This window comes from Hyperolius riggenbachi, chromosome 8 (genome assembly GCF_040937935.1).
Source record: "Hyperolius riggenbachi isolate aHypRig1 chromosome 8, aHypRig1.pri, whole genome shotgun sequence".
Taxonomy (NCBI): Eukaryota; Metazoa; Chordata; class Amphibia; order Anura; family Hyperoliidae; genus Hyperolius; species Hyperolius riggenbachi.
The window spans coordinates 35,942,223-35,960,894 of NC_090653.1; the positions used below are offsets into that span (position 1 = coordinate 35,942,223).

Genomic DNA, 18,672 nt, shown 5'->3' on the forward strand with positions numbered 1-18,672 from the left:
GATACCCCCACAAAATGCAATCAGGTTGGCTGCAGATACCCCCACAAAATGCAATCAGGTTGGCTGCAGATACCCCCACAAAATGCAATTAGGTTGGCTGCAGATACCAGGGCTGTGGAGTCGGTACAAAAATCTTCCGACTCCAACTCCGACTCCTCAGTTTCTGAAACCATGACTCCAACTCCGACTCCGGGTACCCAAAATTGCTCAGACTCCGACTCCTTAGTCTGATACTTAACAGGGCTGTGGATTTTGTACAAAAATCATGCGACTCCGACTCCCGACTCCTCAGTTTCTGAAACCACGACTCTGACTCCGACTCCGGGTGCCCAAAATTGCCCCGACTCCGACTCCTCGACTCCGACTCCAACTCCACAGCCCTGGCAGATACCCCCACACAATGCAATCAGGTTGGCTGCAGATACCCCCACACAATGCAATCAGGTTGGCTGCAGATACCCCCACACAATGCAATCAGGTTGGCTGCAGATACCCCCACACAATGCAATCAGGTTTGGCTGCAGATACCCCCACACAATGCAATCAGGTTGGTGGCAGAGATACCCCCACACAATGCAATCAGGTTGGCTGCAGATACCCCCACACAATGCAATCAGGTTGGTGGCAGAGATACCCCCACACAATGCAATCAGGTTGGCTGCAGATACCCCCACACAATGCAATCAGGTTGGCTGCAGATACCCCCACACAATGCAATCAGGTTTGGCTGCAGATACCCCCACACAATGCAATCAGGTTGGTGGCAGAGATACCCCCACACAATGCAATCAGGTTGGCTGCAGATACCCCCACACAATGCAATCAGGTTGGTGGCAGAGATACCCCACACAATGCAATCAGGTTGGCTGCAGATACCCCCACACAATGCAATCAGGTTGGTGGCAGAGATACCCCCACACAATGCAATCAGGTTGGCGGCAGATACCCCCACACAATGCAATCAGGTTGGTGGCAGAGATACCCCCACACAATGCAATCAGGTTGGCGGCAGAGATACCCCCACACAATGCAATCAGGTTGGTGGCAGAGATACCCCCACACAATGCAAGTCCCCCCCCAGCTTGGAAGGGGGGGCAGAGGGCACAGATCAGCGGGGAAGCCTCCCCCCCTCCCTCACCTAGGGCCCCCCCCTTCCGCGCACCCCCCTCCTCCTGGGGGCCCCAGAGCTAAGAGGGAGGGGGGCACAGCTTGGAAGGGGGGGAATTAGGCACAAAGCGGCGGGGAGGGGGGGAAGTGTCCCCCCCCTCCCTCACCTAGGGCCCCCCCTTCCGCGCACCCCCCTCCTCGAGAAGTGCAGCCAGCGGCGAGCGGAGAATAGCTTACCAGCTTCAGATGATGCTATCTCTGCTCCGCTCCGCATGCCGCTGCTGCCCTGCTGGTCTCTGTCTCCTGTAGTGACGTGGTCCAATCACGCTCTCGCAGGAAGTACTGCGAGAGCGTGATTGGACAGCGTCACACACTACAGTCAGAGACCAGCAGGGCAGCGGCATGCGGACTCGGAGCGGAGCAGAGATAGCATCATCTCTGTAGCTATTCTCCGCTCGCTGCTGGCTGCACTTCTGGAGGAAGGGGGTGCGCGGAAGGGGGGGCCCTAGGTGAGGGAGGGGGGGGACGCTTCCCCCCCTCCCCGCCGCTCTGTGCCCAATTCCCCCCCTTCCAAGCTGTGCCCCCCTCCCTCTTAGCTCTGGGGCCCCCAGGAGGAGGGGCAGTCGGGGCCCACCGATGGGACCATCGGTGGTTCGGCGGCTCTGTCCGAGCCTGTGCACAGGCACATTACACATAAGGCAGACGTCCAGGTCACGAGGCTGCTTGTAAAGGAGCATAGCTCCATCCCTATGTCACGCTGAAACTCATTCAGGAGGAGAGCATAGCCAGGCAGTCAGCTGTGATCAGGCAGCACATGTATATGATGACAGCACACAGGAAAGGTGGATCAGGTTACTTACTGCAGATAGTGGCTCCTGCCTGCCACGATCCACCTGCTTAATAAGTCATCCTGATCATGCCCAGCACCGGTGACCCTGGATCACCCCCAGCACACCCCTCACTCACAGACCCATCACACTGCCCAACTTGCCTGAAGGAGGAACAAGGTTCACCTCCCAGTACATAGGCAAAACCCAATCTCTTTCAACAGCTCACAGCAGAAGAGGGCACACACATCTCTGCCAAAAATGCCACATCTACCTTTCCTGCTGATCAGATCTTGCAGCTTCCTCTGTTTTCCCCAGTGCTCTCTGCTTCCTCCTGCTGCTGTCACAACACACGTTTCCTATTCCTGCTCTTGAGAGGGCCACTAAAGATGAGGTCAGCAGCCAGCGTCAGCCAGCCACAGTGAGCAGCACACTGATGCGACCCACGCTGATTCTCTGCCGGCTGGTAGAGCGTCTCCTCACCATGGCAACGGAAGCTTGTTTTTGGAAAGGGGGGGACCAATATCAGCATAGCGGCAGGCAGTTAAAAAAGATACAGGAAGGATCACATGCTGATGGGGTCTCTTAGCCGCAGCAGCAGGCATGAAAAAGATACAAGAATACATGCTGATGGGGCCCTTTAGACCTTTATGGGGCCCTAATCAGCTGCTTGTTTTGCCTGGTTGATAATCCAGCCCTGATCACCAGACAGCCCATTAGAATGCATCGTGGGAGGTGCGAGGGACCTTTGATAACAGCCAAATGCACTAACCAATTGTGCCACAGAGACTAGTTGTTGCTGCTAAATGATTTTATGGGGATGTATATGTGTCTTTTGGAGGGAGAAAGTAAGTCTGCTCCAAGAAGTTTAACGCCACTTTTTCCTACAACAAAGCATTCCCTGTGTGGCAGCAGAGTGGTGCAGTGGAAGTGTGCTGGGCCCATAACCCAAAGGTTGATGGATTGAAACCATCCTCTGCTAGGTATAATTTCATTTTTGCACCTCGCTTTATCGCATGGGCAAAACGGTTTCCATAGCCCTGTAAGAGAAAGTGTAATAAGGGCCCTGCCGTAACATAGATATTACGGTAGCTAAGAATACTCCTGAGCCTTTCTTGTAGTTAAAGAGATGAGTGAACTGTGACACCGCATTTAAAAACAAAAAAACCCCAGCAAACAGAGAAGCTTCCCCATATTGTTACACTACTATCTATGTTACAGCAAGGCCCTAATGACACTTTCTCTTACGGGGCTATGGCCGATTGGCCCATATGGTAAAGCAAGGTGTAAAAACCAAAAGTACACCTAGCAGAGGATGGTTTTGATCCATCGTCCTCTGGGTTATGGGCTCAGCACACTTCCACTGCACCACTCTGCTGCCACACAGGGAATGCTTTGTTGTAGGAAAAAGTGGCATTAAACTTCTTGGAGCAGACTTACTTCCTCCCTCCAAAAGACACACCTACATCCCCATAAAATCATTAAGCAGCAACATCTAGTCTCTGTGGCACAATTGGTTAGTGCATTTGGCTATTAACCGAAAGGTTGGTGGTTCAAGCCCACCCAGGGATGGCCTTGCATTTTGTGCTCAACAGTTGTCCGAAGAAAACCCCAGATAGCCATTTAGCAGCCATGACCTATACACAGTCCTTGTGGCACAATTGGTTAGTGCATTTGGCTGTTGACCAAAAGGTTGGTGGTTCAGGGCCTTTTGTGAAGGGAACTAATGTACCCTTCTTAAACTTGAAGATTGTATACAAATGTAAGCAGATTGCAGAGTGGTGCAGCAGAAGTGTGCTGGGCCCATGACCCAGAGGTTGATGGATTGAAACCATCCTCTGCTAGGTATGATTTCATTTTTGCACCTCGCTTTATCGCATGGGCAAAACGGTTTCCATAGCCCAGTAAGAGAAAGTGTTATAAGGGCCCTGCCGTAACATAGATATTACGGTAGCTAAGACTAATCCTGGGCCTTTCTTGTGGTTGAAGAGATGAGTGAACTGTGACACCACACTTAAAAACAAAACAAAAAAACAGCAAACAGAGAAGCTTCCCCATATTGGAGCATTGGATTTGGTAAAGTCTTAAGCCAGTGTGTTGACTCACCACACAGCCCTGCACCCAGCATGTGTCTCGTATGACTGTCTATATGATCACTCACCACACAGCCCTGCACCCGGCATGTGTCTCATATGACTGTCTATAAGTAAGCTTTAGGTTAGCAGGAAGGGTTGCAGGGCCACCTAGCTTTTCATCCTTCCCACCCTTGCCCTGGAATCTTCCAGACTTCAAAGTGCTGTCTTTTGCTATGTGTGTGGTTGTTGGTATAGTGGTGAGCATAGCTGCCCTGCAAGCAGTGGACCTGGGTTCGATTCCTGGCCAAGGTATGTGAGCTTGCTTTTGATATACTACAAATTTCTGCAAGACTAGAGAGAGGGGGAGGTCCTTTTTGCTATTGAACCTGTAATCCGGGTTCGGATATCTGGGAGAAATCCGCGGATATCTGGGTCGGTAGTGAAACTATCTGCAGATAGCTATCCGGATATCTGCCCAACTATCCGGAATCCGGATCCGGCCGGATAGGGTAAAAATGGTCTGATATCCGAAATCCGGATGAGCATCCCTGGTCAGCACTGATTTGCTGTCCTATCTCCTGTACAGCATGTGGAGTGAGATTCCTGACAATACTTATCAAGTTTTATTGTGCATTTTGTCAGTGCTTATATTGTTAGCATATTTTTTTATTTTTTTTTTGCTGTCTGTTACTGCTAAGTGGAGGAATGGTGGATAGTTGTAATAGCTGGCTTTGTGATGTAATGCATCAATTTGTTTATGTCACATTTAATTTTTTTTTTCTACTCCAGTCAAATTTGTTTTTGTCTGGGTCATCTATGCGCTTGTCCCTCTGTCTCATATTTGCATTTTTGTATGTGTTACGGCCAGAACCCGCAGTGTGGCCACTTCTAGTTCTGTCCGGCCACTTCGGGTTCTGGTCGGCCAATATGCGAAGTGGCCGCAGCGGAGCGGCCAATGTGAGAAATGTTTTGTTTGCGCCGTCTCGCTGCGGCCAAATTGATGACAACTTGCTTAATTTAATTAAATATAGCCGGCGGCAATGTAATAGATGAAGCCGCCGGCTTTCGCACTGCCTCTCCCCGATCCCCCCCCCCCCTCCCACCTCCCTCCTCTCCCCGCCTCCCATACAATACGTAGCAGCCGGCGGGGACACGCGTGTCCCGAGAGTCGTTTGTCGCGGCAGGGGAATCCTGCCGTTCCTGCAGAGCGGGTGCTGGCAGAAGCAATGTCTGCAGCCTCCCCACTCTGCTGCCCCTGCTGCGACGAACGACTCTCCGGCTGCATGTCCCCGCTGGCTGCTACGTATATTGTATGGGAGGCGGGGAGAGGAGAGAGAGGGGGAGGGGGGAGAGGAGAGAGGCAGTGCGAAAGCCGGCGGCTTCATCTATTACATTGCCGCCGGCTATATTTCATTAAATTAAGCAAGTTGTCATCAATTTGGCCGCAGCGAGACGGCGTAAACATTACATTTCTCACATTGGCCGCTGCGCTGCGGCCACTTCGCACATTGGCCGGCCAGAACCCGAAGTGGCCGGCCAGAACTAGAAGTGGCCACACTTCGGGTTCTGGCCGTAACATATGCATTCTTCTGTGCCTGTATTTCCTGCATCTATGCGCTTAACCTTATTCACGGCATTTGCATTTTCTGCAAGCACTTTTTTTTTTTTTTTTTGCATGCATAGGTTAATTTGGAAGACTTGAGTGCCTGTTCACACTATGAATGTTTTCGGGTTTTTTTAAGCGCTGATGATTTTTGAAATCGCTCTAAAAGCTTGTGCAATGATTTCCTACGAGAGTGTTCATACTTGAGTGTTCCGCTTTCTATTGAATCGCAAACGCGGTTCCTGTACCATTTTCTGAGCTTTTGTGTTCAATAAAAAGTATAGGGAATCGCTAAGTGCTTGAAAAAGCGTTTTGCATAGCGATTTCCCGAGTGCTTTTATGAATAAATACATTGTATTTATTCATTTCTGGGTCAAAGACTTCATTTCTTGACTGACGACTCAGGAAGTGTAAAAGATCATTACTCCACAAAAGCGCTTAGAAAAGCGCTTTTCTAAGTGCAAAGCACAGGGAAAAGTGTTTTTAAAATCACTAACCAAATCGCTCTGTGCTTGCGATAGCGCTTGTGATTTGTAATGTGAACTAGGCCTGAAACTCCCTTCTCTTCTGACACTCTTCAGACATCATCTCCCACTTCTCTCCAGTGACCAGGAAGTTACTGAGTGCAAATCAACGGCTTTATACATAAGCAATCTTTTCCAGCAATCTTTTTCCAGCATTCCAGTTCTAAAGACTGCCTATTTATGAAGTTGTGAATGGGTGGCCCTATCAATCTGCAGAAAGCCTGATGGTCATTGTGCGCTTCTTCTAAGGCTGTGTGGCAACCTAACTGCATATTCTGGGTATTTAAAACCCTTTACTAGGCATCAGGGATGGGCGCAACTTCGGCTTTGGGTGAGTCCGGATAGTGCTTTCCGGATTTCCCCCCAGTTACCTGTGCGGGGTGGGCAGGGGTGTCAAGCTTACCTGTCTGACGTCTTCTTAGGTATGTCCCTCGGCGCCTCCCACAATGCGCTCCACGCACATCACGTGATTACAAACACTTCCTTTCTTCAACCCGGAAGGAGGAAGTGTTTGTACGCACGTGACCGCCGCCTGGAGCGCATCATGGGAGGCGCTGAGGGACATACCTAAGAAGACGTCAGACAGGTAAGCTTGACACCCCCCCCCCCCCCCCCCCGCACAGCGTTACTGGGTGAGATCCGGATAGCACTATCCGGACTCACCTGAAGCCGCGCCCATCCCTACTAGGCATGCAATCAGACTTGTACATGGCTGATGTCATCAAACTATAACCCTTCCTTTTCTACTGTACTCCAGCTCAAGCCAGCATGAGGAGAAAGATGGAACACAGGTGTAAGAATCTACAGTATACGTTAGTTGCTATTGGCAACAGCACAACACACCTTTAGCTCTGGCACCAGCAACTATTTAGAGATAGAAGTTTCCTTTTTGTTCTTCCAACATATTGCTTATTGCAACCACATTCTATAATATATACATCACACCTTTACTGTTACAGTTCAAATTACCATAAATGTCAAACTCCTCCTGGGTCACTGCTGATCTGAATTGTTTTATTGGTGCATTGTACTTAGTGCTTTTGCATGGAACACAGAAACCGCACCTCTTAAAAGACCCTTTCTGTCTCTTTGATTTCTTAGTTTCAGCGACAGTCGGTGCAATCATATTTTTCAAATTGTTTGCTTTGCAAAATGTAAACCTTGGTTTTTCGGTTAAAATCCCATTTAGGGTCCTGTCTTGTTGAAGAATGCCCTAATACTTATCCACTACTCTCTTAATATCTCTAGACTGTTGATTATATTGCATTTTAATGCTCAATGGTGGATTCAGACCATCTTTCCTTCTATTTTCTAATACCCTCTCTCTAGGACAGTTTCTTACTTCATTTAATGCATGCTCAACTAGTTCTTCGTATTTTTTCTCTAAAAACCTCTCCTTTAAAATATCTGCCTGCACATCAAAGTCTTCTAAGTTAGTACAATTCCGCCTAATATGAGTGAATTGATTCTTTGGAATGTTCGTCAACCACTTCAACATGTGGCAGCTGTCCATAAAAATATAACTATTAGTATCCACCTTCTTAAAAAATGTCTTTGTTTTAATCCCCTCTTCTTGAATAAAAATAGTTAAATCTAAAAAATTTACCTGATGGGTGCTAAATTCACTCGTAAAAACCAAATTGTACTCACTCTTCACATTTAACCAATCTAAAAATATGCACAATTTACCCTCACCTCCCCTCCAATCGTAAGCTTAAAGGAACTAGTTGTCTACCCCTGATGCTGCGTGAGTTGTTTGAACTGTCTTTTGACCCGCAGCACGCTGTTTGTTTGAATGCCGTGCAAAATACAGAAGTCCTGTGCTATACAGAAATTCTGCAAGACGCAATCTGCTTAAATATTTCTGCAGGACGCTATCTGTTTTAGAAGTCTGCAATCTGTTTATAAAATCTTGCAGGACGCAATCTGCATATAAAGGAACGCTGGAGTTGCCACTATATCTCTGGTGGATATATATGAAAGTGTATGTCTGTAGCTTTGCAAGACGAGGTCCAAGCTACTCCATATGAATTATTGAGTTGTTCTCCATTGGATATATGAACTGTAGAGTTATACATCTGTGAGCTAACAGGACGCAATTTACTGATGATACTTGAGCAAAGATAAGCTAATACTGCTAATCTAAAACAAGGTGCATCACCTTTGTGGGATTGGAAAGGTGCTATAGGGATCGGTGCAATTATATGCTAGAAAACAAAGTTTACTCAGCGATTCAATCTATAGGTATCTGTTGTGGTGTGTGCCAGACGGTTTACCATAGGGCGGTGGTACTGAGAAAGTTAGTTAGTGTTTTTTGCATTTTAATTTAATTTTATCTGGTTTTATAAGGGATTCATGTATTGGTATTTATGAATTGAATAAAAGAATGTATATGTGATGGTACATATAGGCGCATGAGTGATTTTTTTGAGACATTTTTTTTGAATACGTGAACGGTGGGGGCTGCTATACCCCCTGCTGATTGGAGGGAAGTGACGCGGGCGGGCAGCGCCGATACGGAGGAGGCGGGGGAGCGGCACTGACAGACAGCGCTGACAGATAGGTAAACATTGAGCTGGCGACATGCTGCGTGTCGCCAGCACTGCGGGGGGCATAGCGGCGTGCAGGGGGGTCTTGGAGGCACACCATGGGGCAACAGAGGCTGGTGTTAGTGTGCACAACCAGCCTCTGTGCCCCACTAACATAAGTAAATCCCACCTCGGGTTCTCTTTAAACAGCTGGTATTTATGTGTAGGCAGAGAGTAATGCAAAGACACGTAAGTTGTAAAATTGCTTTTATTATATTCATAAACACATAAATGCTTGACGAAAGCTAGGGTTAAACTCGTTGTAAATATGCTTTGTATTTTAACGAGTAAAGACATTCTTGATGTGCTGTTTTGTGGCTTCTCAGTACTTTCCACCTCCCTGAAGGGAGAAGATGGTCCCCCTCATCCTGCTTATCCTGGGGGTGTCAGGAGTGTATGGTGGTGAGTAGAGGGGGAGGGGTTATTATGGGGGATTCTGCTGGTGTTTGGGGGTGTCAGTATACCCCCAGGAGGGAGAAGATGGTCCCCCTCATCCTGCTTATCCTGGGGGTGTCAGGAGTGTATGGTGGTGAGTAGAGGGGGAGGGGTTATTATGGGGGATTCTGCTGGTGTTTGGGGGTGTCAGTATACCCCCAGGAGGGAGAAGATGGTCCCCCTCATCCTGCTTATCCTGGGGGTGTCAGGAGTGTATGGTGGTGAGTAGAAGGGAGGGGATATTATGGGGGAATTCTGCTGGTATTTGGGGGTCTCAGTGTCCCCCCCCAGGAGGGAGAAGATGGCCCCCCTCATCCTGCTTATCCTGAGGGTGTCAGGAGTGTATGGTGATGAGGGGAGGGGTTATTATGGGGGGATCCTGCTGGTGTTTGGGGGTCTCAGTATCCCCACAGGAGGGTGAAGATGGCCCCCCTTATTGTGCTTATCCTGGGGGTGTCAGGAGTGTATGGTGGTGAGTAGAGGGGAGAGGTTATTATGTGGGGATTCTGCTGGTGTTTGGGGGTCTCAGTATCCCCCCGGAAGGCAGAAAATGGCCCCCCTCATCCTGCTTATCCTGGGGGTGTCAGGAGTGTATGGTGGTGAGAAGAGGGGGAGGGGTTATTATAGGGGGATGCTGCTGTTTTTTGGGGGGGTCTCTGTCGTCCCCCAGGAAGAAGATAGCACCCCTCATCCTGCTTATCCTGGGGTGTCAAGAGTGTAGGGTGGTGAGTAGAGGGGAGGGGTTATTATGATACTGTAACGATCGGTGTCAGCACACAGAGAGAATCTGATTATTGGTGATCTGCAGAATCACCAAGAATACAGATGTATACCTGATTATTGATGATCTGCAGAATCACCAATAATACAAGTATAACTAACCTCTGGACACCTATATAGTGTGAGTGTTTGGTGCAACAGTAATGACTTTGAGTGGGACCACCCGAGGACCAGGTGGTCCTTGGCAGTATGGGAAATACCTCCCTCTGGGAAGTGCAAGACCTTTCAGCAGCCTGAGAAATCCAAAGGGGTGGAGCCCCAGGCTGAATAGCAGGAAGGCCCTGTGGCTGAGTGACACCTAGAAGGTGGGCGTCACAAGCAGGTCTGGAGACTAATCTCTCAATGGAGAGAAATAGCTCTCAAGGTCGGGCAGGCCAGGTCGGCAACACACGGGCAGATAAGGTACAGAGACAGAAGGCTGATTCGGTAACCAGGGGCAGGCAGGGTTGGCAACAGGTAATCAGATATGCGTAGGTACCGAATCAGAAAGCAGAGGGATAGTCAGGAATGCAATAGGTCATAACCGATATCAAACAATGCCTAGTCTTGGGTGTGAGGTCCGTGGTCTCAACACCCTGGAACTAGTCTGAAGTATAACACAATGATAACACAGTAGTAATCTGGCTCAATGTGAATTCCCAGGTCCTCCTGGTTCTAACACACTGCGGGATCTGACTATGGTCTGAGTGCTTTCACGTAAGTGTTCGCAACGGCAGACAACTTGAGACTGACCAGCAATAACTATATATAGAGCGGCGCTCCCCGGCACCACCCATCGCTGATCAATCAATAGCCACTTGTTCTGAGATCAGCTGACCAACCTGGTCAGCTGATCCCTTCTCGTTTGTCATAAAGGTTCTGCCTCTAAGCGCGAGCACGCGTATTCCTCAATCTGTGTGCACTAACAGGCCCAGCCACCTCAGACAAAACCGTCGCGCTGGACGCGGAACCAGCTGCCTTGCAGCCAGTCCGCGCGGCAGCTTTTCCGCAATCTATTACAGATACTAGTTGAAAATAGTTCATCAGGCGGCATGGGCCCTGGAGCGGCATCCTGCCCGCCTCCCTCCCGGTGGCCGCTGCTCATCTTATCTTCTGAGCCGGTCGGCCACTTCCTTTAGGATAATCACGTGTTGCCCCCTCGCCTCCGTCATAGACCTCAGAACAGCGTGTCCCATGGCTGCTGTGCAGGGGAAGCAGGACAGTGGCTCCCTGTAGTGGCGCTATACAGGAAGTACTTACTTCCTGTATATTGCCATTACTAGGGGAACCGCTGTCCTGCTTCCTCTGCAAGGCAGCTGCCGGCCGCACTGATCTGAGGTCTATGATGGAGGCGAGGGGGGCAGCTGGGGACTATCCTAGAGGATGTGGCCGCCGTGCAGAAGGAAAGACAAACTATGGCCATGGGGAGGGAGCAGGCTGGCCACCTACCTGCCTAATCAATAGAGATGTCGGGAACCTCAATTTCCGCGTTTGCTAACGCGAACTCGTGAAAAGGTTCGCGAACATGCAAACATTGCAAACTGCAATAGACGTCAATGGGCAGGCGAATGTAATGAATAGCGGAGATGCCGCCGCGCGGTCTAGCGACAGGGCGGCTGTCTCCGCGTTCAGGCCGGCGGTTTCCGCACAGCAACATGTTTTGCCTGGGCCTTCTAGTGCACACAGATGGAGAGCTACACGCGCGCGCGCCAGAAGACAGGACCTTTATGCCAGCAGGAGAGGTATCAGCTGATCAGGACGATCAGCTGATCTCAGCGGGACTCCTGATTGGCTGAGTGGCTTGGGCGGCGCTGCTGAGCGCTGTAGTATATATAGAACTTGCTTGTCAGTTGCTGGTTGTCTGCCGTTGCGAATACTAACGTGTGAGCACTCAGACCTCAGTCAGATCCTACAGTGTGTTATAACCAGTTGGAACTGGGAATTCAAACTTAGCCAGATTCCGCTCTTGAAGTTTACTGTGTTATACTTTAGATCAGTTCCAGGGTGTTGAGACCAAGGACCTCACACCCAAGTAAAGGATTACTGTGTCATTACTGTGTTATACTTTAGACCAGTTCCGGGGTGTTGAGACCAAGGACCTCACACCCAAGTATAGGATTACTGTGTCATTGCTGTGTTATACTGTAGACCAGTTCCCGGGTGTTGAGGCCAAGGACCTCACACCCTAGCATAGGATACTGTGTTATTCTTTAGACTAGTTCCCGGGTGTCGAGACCAAGGACCTCACACCTCAAACTAGGATTGTGCTTATTGATATTTGTTATGACCTCTGGCTCTGTTGACCTCTCTCTTGCTTTCTGATTCGGTACCTCTGCCCACCTGTCTACCAGTTGCCAACCTTGCCTGTACCCGGTTACCGAATCAGCCTTCTGTCTCTGTACCTTATCTGCTCGTGTGTTGCCGACCTGGCCTGTCTGACCCTTCTGGCTGTCACTCATCCCTCGAGTGATCAGTCTGACTGTACCTACTCGTGACACTAATCCTCCAGGTGTCAATTAGCTGCAAGGGCTTCCTGCTCCTCAGGAAGTCCTCCCTGCAGTCCAGCCAGGGGCCTCTACCCCATAGGAGTCCACTGGCTGCAGTACAGTCTGATTCCCAATCCATCAAGGAATCCTTGGCTGCAGTACAGTCTGATTCTCAATCCATCTGGGAATCCTCGGCTTCAGTACAGTCTGTCTCTCCTACGCTTCAGGAAGTCAGCTTGAGTACAGCCCGTGGCCACCTGCACCTCAGGGGTCCACTGGCTGCAGTAGAGTCTGTATCTCCCGCTCCACAGGAGATAACCTTTCTTACTGTTGCACCAAACATTTTACCACATTAGGTGTCTGTGTTAAGCTATACTGGTATTATTGGTGATTCTGCAGATCACACATAATTGGGTATAGCATCTGCATTATTGGTGATAAAGCAGATCACCAATAATCAGAAATCCTCTGTGTGCTGACACCAATCGTTACAGCGAAATTGAAAAACCAGTGCTGCTCAGCTCAACAGGATTCCGGATATCCGGGTAGACCCGGATATCCGAACATTTTAGGCCTATCCGACCGGTTCCGGATTCTGGATACCTGGTCCAAAATCCGGATAGTTATCTGTGGATAGTTGGTCGCATGCCCGGCGGATAGCCGCGGATATATGCGGATATCCGGATCCGGGTACTGTTACCATGGAGATGACGTCCATGAGGTCATTCAGCCAATCAGAGCGCTCCCAGCCTAAGCCCAAGCAACCAATCACAGAGGGGAACCTTGGCCAGTCCCTCCTGTATATAAGGAGAGGGCCATGATGAGAATCTCATCCTTGTTTTGTGACTGCCACTGAGATACATTGCCCAGTGTGTTTGGCTGAAGCAAGTGCATCATCTGAGTGATAAACCCAGCGTTTTAACACTTAAACACCTTCTCTATACAATTGTTTACTGTGTTGTAGTTAGCTAGTCTGTGTAATTTGTTAGTGTCAGTCACTCTGTCAGTCAGTCTTTCAGCTGCAGCAGCTGCCTGTGCCTGCTAGGTCCTGTGTCTTTGTATGTGTGTGCTGTGTGTGCACACAGTCCAGGCTCCTTGGTGCTGGCTGGCCTGCTATTAGCCTTAGTAGTTAGGTAGTTAGTATTACTGTGTTATATTGTGTAGTTGCAGTGCTATTAGTTGTTAGAGAGTGAGAGTACTGTGTTAGCTGCTAGCCTGCTACTACCGATTATTGCAGTGCTGCAGCTGCTGTGCTGCTGACTGAGCAGTGTCAGTGTGTCGTTGTTGTTGTACTCTGCTCCTGTCTGTCACTCACTCTGTGCTGATTCACACAGTCCAAGCCCGCCGCCAATAATAAAGTACCCCACACATCATCTGACTGTGACATCACATATCTGGTACTATGTCTGGCACTGGCAGCCAGGGGAGGGGCAGCAAGGCCAAGAGGAGAGGGAGCAACATTGTGGCCTCCGGCAGCAGTTTTTCCGCATCAGTCTCCATGCCGCCGCTACCCACTGGCCGTCCAGCTGTTAGGGGGAGTCACGCTGCAGAGACGCAGCAGCGTGTTGCGTCAATTTTCAAGCAGGGTCAGCGGCGCAAATTGGAGGAGAAAGACGCCGCGCCTGTGGATGATGACGAGCAGGCCAGTGAGGCCACCACCAAACAAACAACAAACAAACACAGAACATTTATATCGCGCTTTTCTCCTGGCGGACTCAAAGCGCCAGAGCTGCAGCCACTAGGACGCGCTCTATAGGCAGTAGCAGTGTTAGGGAGTCTTGCCCAAGCTCTCCTACTGAATAGGTGCTGGCTTACTGATCAGGCAGAGCCGAGATTCAAACCCAGGTCTCCTGTGTCAGAGGCAGAGCCCTTAACCATTACACTATCCAGCCACCACCAGCCCTAGAGAAAACATTCTTAGCAAAATTGGCTTTGCGGAAGAGTCTGAGATGCTGACAGTAATTGTTGTGGGGGAACCCGTCCATGATGTGTCAGCAGAAGAGGAGTTTGAGGCGGGCTCATCATCCCAGCAGTTGTTTGAGGAGGGGGAGTTTGATGTTGATGATGAGGTGAAGGACCCAGACTACCAGCGACCGGAGGGGGATGTCAGCTCTGACTCTGAGAAGGAGGATTCAGTGGGTCTGGCACACAGGATCAGCATTGCAGGGATTGGCAGGAGCAGCAGTGGGCATGGAATGCGTGACCCAGAGCCTGCTGCTCCATCTGCCAGTGGCACTACTACCACCAGCCACACCACTCAACCCCAGGCCCCAACCACCACTGGGAGAAAATCTTCATCAGCATCCCATTCTGAGCCACGTAAGGGCAAACTGCAATCCCCAATATGGCAGTTTTTCCATCTGCCCTCACTTGATAGCAAGTTTGTAACTTGCAAATTATGCCATGTGAAGCTGAGCAGAGGGTCTCACCCCTCCACTTTTGGCACCTCCAGCTTCATAAATCATCTGGCCAATAAGCACAAACCTGAGCATGAGGAATTCAAGAGGCTGAAGGAAGCTGGCGCTGGCCCTTGCAGAGGTCAGAGCACCATAACCCCCTTTGTCACTCCTGCTGACACTGAGTCCTGTTCAGGCAGCCAGTCCTCCTCAGTGGTCTCCTCTGCTCCCTCCTCGGCTTCCCGTGCAAGCCTAAAATGCCACCACCACCAGACCCTGCTGAGTGACTCTTTTGTGGTCAGCGCTCAGCCTCCCGGCAGCCGTTGCTACAGAGGAGGTGCCTGCAGCAGCATCCGGCTCTCAAAGCCAGAACCAGCATCTAACCCGGATGGTGGCCGACTATATGGGGTCCTACAGCGGGCTTGACACCCCTGTGGACCCCTTGGAGTACTGGGTCAAGCACCTGGATATCTGGAGCACAATACTGCCCACCTTCCAGCGTGATGTCAGAAAGGTGCTTCAGTGCGGCCGGTGGCGTGGTCACTGAGAAGCGCTCTTGTCTGTCCAGCCAGTCTGTGGACAGGCTGACTTTTTTAAAAAATGAACCAGACTTGGGCGGTTGGTGAGTTCCTGCCCCTGTTGTTGGCAAGAGGGGGAAATGAAGTGGCTGAGTGGGAATCACTATGCCTGCTTCACCACCCTTTACCACCACAACCTCCTGACTCCATCTTCATTAAGCCAGGTTCTAATTTTTTTCACAGCCGTGGTACCAACACACTAAGTGCCATGGTCAACTATGTAAACACAATAGCTGTGTAATTTTTTTGGAGGTGTCTGTGCTGTCTGAGTTGTGGGGAGGCCCCAACTGCGGCAGTACGACCGCTTCCTGGAACCTAGTCCTGATGTTAATTGACAGCCATTTTTTTTTTTTTTTTTTTTTTGGGGGGGGGGGGGGAATTTTAAGTCCCCACATCATCAATTAGTGTTTCCCTTTACAAAATAATGATGCTACATGCCTCATATACCCTAAAAGACGTTTTTAAAGCAATTGAAAGGCCACTTACGGTTTTCCATCTGGATATCAGAATCCGGCCGGATACTGGGGTCGGATATCCGACCCGGATTCGGATCGGAAAATTTTTTGATCCGGATATCCGACCCAGATCGGATAGAGGGGTATCCTGATCCGAATTGGTTCCAGATAGTGAAAAGTGGTATCCGAGCAGCACTGGCCAACTGTGTCAAGTTTGGGAACCCTGCCATTAACAGTGTAAGAATGGTTGAAGTTTATATTTTCCCATGGAAAAAAATTCAGTTGTTGGCGCCGCCCACTTTTTCTAACCTTGACATACAGTCACTCAATTATCAAGTTTATGAGCTTTGAGGTCCTTGGTATCAAAAATTTGTATATTCCCATTGAAATTAAGCAAATTTGATTGGCGGCTTGTGGCTCCGCCCCTTTCTGAATTTGAACCCCAGTGACCAACTGTAGCAGGTTTGAGGCATCTGCTATTAACAGTGTAAGAAAGGCAGCAAATTAAATATTCACCATAAAAATCAACAGGTTAATTTTGATTGGCTGTTGTAGGCTTCACCTATTTCCTGAACATTAATCCCAGTCACCCAGTGACCAATTGTGCCAAGTTTGAAAACCCTGCGATTAACAGTGTAAGAATGGCTGCAGTTTACATTTTCCCATTAAAAATGAGTGGCTGAAATTCGATTGGCTGTTTTATGCTCCGCCCACTTTTCCTGGATTTGTCACCTTGGTCACAAATGACCAACTGTGCCAAGTGTAGGGACTCTGGCTTAATTACTGTGAGAATGGCAGCCTTTTACATTTTTTCCATTGACATGAATGCGTGGAATATGATTGGCTGTTTGTAGCTCCGCCCAGGTGTGCAGGGGGGGAGGCGAGACCCCCAGAACATATCATCCCAGTGTCAAGAAACGCGGAAGAGCCGCCGCCATGAGTCAGCGGCAGGCTGCTCTTTCCGCGCATAGCGTTGCAGAGCACGGAGAGGCAGCCGCCTCCACTCAGTCTGAGGCGTCTGTCCCCCTGCAGGGCATGGCGGAGCGCGGAAAAACCGCCGCGTTGAACGCGGCGGTTAGCGTGCATGGCCCCTTTGTGGAGGCACCGCAGAGCGGTGCTGGGGTGGCTGGGACACATAGTCCCTCTAGGTTTAGAGTGACGCGCGTGCGCGCACTCAGGCAGGGATTATATGACAGCCAGAAGTAGTCAGCTGACCAGGCTGGTCAGCTGACACTGGCTTCATCTTTCATTGGTCCAGCACTATGGGAGGTGCTGGGCAGTCCTTATCTGTATATATACTGCTGGCTGTTCAGTTGCTGGTTGTCTGGCGTTGCGAACACATACGTGGGAGCACTCAGACCTGTAGTCAGATCTTTAAGTGTGCCGGGACCAGCTGGAGCTGTAATCCTACACTTAGCTAGATTCTCTTGATAGCTTAAAGTACTAGTTTGGTTGTGATTATCTGTTATGACCCTTTGCCTGCCTGACTATCCTCCTGAACTCTGATCTTGTACCTTGCCATTCTGTTACTCTGTTGCCGAACCCTGGCTCGTCCTTAGACTCTGCTTTTGCCTCCTGATCTTGTACCTCGATATTTCTGATACCCTGTTGCTGAACCCTGCCTGTACCTAGACTCCGCCTCTGCCTTCTGAATCTGTACTTTATCAGTCCGTGTGTTTACGACCTGGCTTGTCCGACCTCGAGAACCGACCTTTCTATTGGAGGCGGTTCCCCGTCCTGTTAGTGACACTTCCTCCTGAGTGTCACTTTCAGACAATCCTTCCTACTCTTGGCCTGACTCCTCCCCGCCTTGGAGAGTTCAGGTCTTCGGAAGGAATCTGTGCAGTACTCCTCACTGCACTGAGGCCTAGTCCTCTAAGTGTTACTGTTGTTACTGTTACACAAACACTACACACTGCTCAGGTGAACTAGAGATTTGTCCTGGTATATTGGATTATCGGTGATACTGCAGATCACTTATGATCTGGTATATTTCTGTATTCCCAGTGATACTGCAGATCACCGGTAATCAGATCCTCTCTGTGCTTCACCGATCGTTACAGAACGCCAGACCAAAAGACAGATGGACGCACGCGCTGACCCTCTGGGTGTGCTTGCCACTTCGGTGGATAACATCCATCAAGCACTGGGCCAGCACAAAGCATTAATTGATGCCCTATCAGGCTCTGTGCGAACCCTCCAGGCGTCAGTTGATTCAGTGCGATCCCCTCTTAGTGATGACATACGTATGCCCGTACCTGATAAATTTTCCGGCCACAAGTCTGACTTTCGGAATTTTAAGAGTAGAGTGTTATCGTATTTTGAGTTGAGACCTCGATCCTCTGGGACTGAGACCCAACGGGTCATATTTATTAAAACCTTGCTATCTGGTGACTCCCAGACCTGGGCGTACAATTTGCCTGCCGGTGACTTAGCCCTTACCTCTGTGGAGGAATTCTTTAAAGCCATGGCGGTAATTTACGATGACCCAGATCTTGCCTCGACTTCTGAGCGGAAGCTCAAGCTTTTACGGCAAGGCAAGGGTCCAGTCGAAGATTACGCGGCCGAATTTCGTAGGTGGTCAGTTACGGCCAGGTTTGACACTTATGCCCTGTTGGATTACTTCCTGTCTGGGTTGTCGGATGAGGTCTGCGACCTAATGCTAAGTCAACCCGAGCCCAAAACAGTCGATGAGGCCATCTCATCGGCCATTCGAATCGACCGTAGGCTACGCCATCAGAGACAGACTAGGGGCAGTCATCGTGTCAGGTTGACTTCTTACGCAGCGCCTCCCGCTGCACCCCTAGTAAATCCATCTCCTTCTGTCTCATCGTCTCCG

General features: G+C 49.8%; 1 non-coding gene across 1 annotated transcript; it reads left to right on the forward strand.

Annotated features, from left to right (window-relative positions):
- The first annotated feature begins 3,432 nt into the window (after positions 1–3,432).
- TRNAN-AUU (transfer RNA asparagine (anticodon AUU)) lies at positions 3,433–3,506 on the forward strand. Its single transcript has one exon. It is a non-coding gene; the product is annotated as a tRNA-Asn (tRNA).
- The last annotated feature ends 15,166 nt before the right edge of the window (positions 3,507–18,672 follow it).